This window comes from Oryctolagus cuniculus, chromosome 1 (genome assembly GCF_051225735.1).
Source record: "Oryctolagus cuniculus isolate XC-2025 breed Fujian yellow rabbit chromosome 1, ASM5122573v1, whole genome shotgun sequence".
Classification (NCBI taxonomy): Eukaryota; Metazoa; Chordata; class Mammalia; order Lagomorpha; family Leporidae; genus Oryctolagus; species Oryctolagus cuniculus.
Window position 1 is genome coordinate 170,536,594 of NC_142867.1, and position 4,001 is coordinate 170,540,594.

Consider the following 4,001-nt stretch of genomic DNA (forward strand, 5'->3'; position numbering starts at 1 on the left):
AATATCATGGGTTTTATTTCCCTGGAGGGTCAACAGTGCCTCCCTGGAAATAATCTCCTCTATCTGCCCACAACCCTGTTGTATGTAATTCTCCTGCCTTAGGGCAAAGTCCCACACAGGGATTTTCCTTATTATGTAACATCAGGGTTGCTAACAGTTTCTACTGTGTTTGTTGTGGGCTCTAAAATGTCATTTTTATGGTTTCAGAAGACCTGTATGCCTAAATGTCCCAGATATTTTTAGAGAATTTTACAAAGCCATCTGTAATATAATGTTACAAAGAGTTGGAATCTTATATCGAGCCGGCAAAGGCCTGATTAAAAAGATCTTGTGCTGGCACTGAAGGTCAGTATTTATGGCACTTTGTTATTTATAAATAATGTCAGAATTATTATAGCAATAAAAGCTAGTGTTCCAAAGAATGGGCATATTAGGAATGGCTAAATTATGGTGACATTGAGATCATAGGTTACATCCAAAGCTTCATTGCAAGCCAGTGGAAAATTACCACCAATTTCACTGCAAGACTACAGGAAAATCTTGAAAGACATAAAAAGCAGTGGGAAATTTCTAAGCAGAAGTAGCAATGAGGAGGCCTAGGGTTATCCAAGAGGCAGGGATCATCCTCTCTACTCACTTGAGCATCCTTCTGAATCCCAAGACTAACAACACTTCTGCTAACTCTCCTCTCCTAACCTGAATACAGTTCTGCTCCAGTCAGAATCATAGTATCTAACAGGAGCACACAATTGAAGAAACCCCTGCAAGAGGATGACATTGGATACTTGTTTTCTATCAGCCCAAAAGGAAAATGCAGGATTTTTTTAAAAAAAGATTTTATTTATTTATTTGAGAGGTAGAGTTACGGACAGTGACAGGGAGAGACAGAGAGAAAGGTCTTCCTTCCATTGGTTCACTCCCCAGATGGCCACAGCAGCTGGAACTGTGCCGATTTGAAGCCAGGAGCCAGGTGCTTATTCCTGGTCTCCCATGTGAGTGCAGGGGCCCAAGGACTTGGGCCATCTTCTACTGTTTTCCCAGGCCATAGCAGAGAGCTGGACTGGAATAGGAGCAACTGGGACTAGAACGAGCGCCTATATGGGATGCAAGCACCACAGGCAGAGGATTAACCTACTGTGCCATGGTGCTGGCCCCCAAAATGCAGGATTAATCATCAGATGGGACCCTGGCTCACAACCTGTCTTCTCTTGTACAAGATCATACAGCTCAATAGTGCCTTTCTCATACCATTGCAAGACCAAAACTCAGACAATTGGCAGGTTTAAAGACTTCTTGGCCTTTTGGCTAAGATCAAGTGTAGTATCTGTTCTTATCAGTTTAAAGACTAATATACAGAACTTTCTTCTTGAAGGAATGTTTTAAAACAATATTATTGTTGGAACGCTCTCAGGCTCTATCCTCATGATGATAGGGTTCACTTGATTGCAGAACACAATCTAATAAATAACAAGACTTACCAATATCTCTCAAAGAAACACTCATTCGTGAAGACTGTATTCCATACAGTGTCCCCATTTGACCCCTTCTCTGATTTAAATGCTCAAACCCAAGGTTCACTTTTCATTCAAAAGCTGGGTTAATAGGTATTTATTACTTTAGGAATCACATCAGCTTTAAAATTCAATGCTACGTCTGACTGATTCTGAACCTTCTGTGATAGGAAAGGGCTCAGAAAATGATTTTTTCATAACCAGTCTTCTGATTGTACTGTTTGTGGCTATGGGCAAGAAGTTGATTTGTTAAGAGACACCATTTTAGTGGCACCTATAATCTAAGATCCACCAGGAGGGACTCACTCTCCTGCATGATCTCCTCTCAAGCAATATCAGACATGCAGGTTAACTCCTGAGCACCTTGGGGAGGGACCATAAACATCCAGTCCTTTGATAGATCCCCAGCTTGCTAGTTCATTGTCTCAATGTTTTGGTATCCTGAATGTTTATCTTCTTTTTGGAGAGTTTTTTTTTTTTTTAACATTTGTGCAATTTCTTGCTTGATTTAAGGAAAATCCTTTCTGCTAGTAGGTAGAAGTTCATAAGCAACTTTCCAGCTTCTGATTATGTATAGATTCTACCAGACAGGAGTAGATTGAAGCTAATGATGATTACTGTGTAGTCTAAAGAACATAAGTGATAATGCAGATTACTTTACAAAATATATAACCCCTTCTTGGCTATTAGTCTGGGGAAAGAATAAGAAACCAAATATTTGTGATTTATGATTTCTTCATCTCTGTTGGGGTTTTCATATGTGTATTTCTAATATTTTCATTGTAGTAATGAAAGTATCTTCAGTGTGTTTTTTTAATGACTTTCTCCCTTAACATTCAATATTCTTAGATTCAGGGTCAAGTGCTCCACATTTGAAATTTTCAGGACAGCATTGTGGGGAAGCAGACACAAAATCACAAGAATTGGTAGGCTGAAGGGAAAGATGTGGCCTGTATTTATATAATCAATATCCCAATATTATTTTTATGTTGTACTACACATTTTTGCATTTGATAATACAGAATGCTCTAGGTTCTCAGATTCAGGATGTAAGGTTTCATTGTTTGATTATTCACTATCCACTCTTCTGCGGTTTCAAGTTCGTTCACTCTTTAATTAACAGTGAATTGGAAAGTTTTAACAAAAGGTATTTATAAGTTAGTATTTAATGGGACTTAGTTTATGAAGAACTGAAAGGCATTACGAAGAGGAAGTTGGGGCTGGTGCCACGGCTCACTAGGCTAATCCTCCGCCTGCGGCACTGGCACACTGGGTTCTAGTCCCAGTTGGGGCGCCGGATTCTGTCCCGGTTGCCCCTCTTCCAGGCCAGCTCTCTGCTGTGGCCCGGGAGTGCAGTGGAGGATGGCCCAAGTGCTTGGGCCCTGCACCCCATGGGAGACCAGGAGAAGCACCTGGCTCCTGGCTTCGGATCGGAACAGTGCGCCGGCTGTAGTGGCCATCTGGGGGCTGAACGAATGGAAGGAAGACCTTTCTCTCTGTCTCTCTCTCTTACTGTCTAACTCTGCCTGTTTTTTTTTTTTTTTTTTTAAAAAGAGGAATTTGGTAGGTCTCTCAAGCCCATACCAAATTTTTATGAATTTATCAGTTTTAAGAAATTTGAATAGTCCATCAATCTCATGCAAATAGGAAGGCAATAATGTGTACCATGTTATTCTTCATCATGGTGATAGTTAATTGATTTTAAATTTGTAGAGTACTTCCCAACCTCTTCATATGTTTATTAGCTAAACAGACAACATCTTTCAATTCTTTTGCATCTAACCTAATGCTGTGAAAATATTCTTACATATGCAGACTGATAATAAACCTCTGGTATTAAATTATAGTTCATTTCATTAATGCAAGAAATGCATTATCAGGATGGGCTCTGATACGCTGCAGCAACAAGTGATCTGAAAATGTTAGCAGTTTACAAAAAAAAAAAAAAAAAAGTTGTATTCCTTTCTCTTGGCATGTCCCATGCCAGGGTCAGCGGGGACTCTCTTTCCGTCGATCTTCACTGTGGGATTCAGGCTGATAGAGCAGTGTCAATATGCAGCATTGCTGATGTCATGGCAGGAGAAAATGAAACACTGAACCACGTGTTCAGTCTCCAAGTTTCTGATTTGAAGGGACACACATCACTTCTGCCTACAATTCCACAATTCATTGTCTAGAACAAGTCATCCAGCCCCTCTTGAGTTCAAGAGGGCAGAGATATATAATCCTTCAGCAGAGAGGGGCACTGAAATAAAGAAAGATACTGGGGAGCTATACTATAACCTTTCATAGCATACATACTGGGGAAGTGTTGAGTCACTATATTTCCTTCCAGCCCTAGGCCAGGCACTTAGCAGCCATTATTCACCACTTTCCTGTCTGTCCTAACCTTGTGTGTGATTAAATTAATTGGTTAAGGAAAGTTGGGATGTATTTCATGTGATTAATCCCTTGGAAAACAATTGCAGTAGATTGCATTGATTCGTTTCA

At 40.1% G+C, this 4,001-nt stretch overlaps 1 pseudogene; it reads left to right on the top strand.

Annotated features, from left to right (window-relative positions):
- Window positions 1–1,285: 1,285 nt before the first annotated feature.
- On the top strand, window positions 1,286–1,466 carry LOC127485359 (U2 spliceosomal RNA; annotated as a pseudogene).
- Window positions 1,467–4,001: the final 2,535 nt, after the last annotated feature.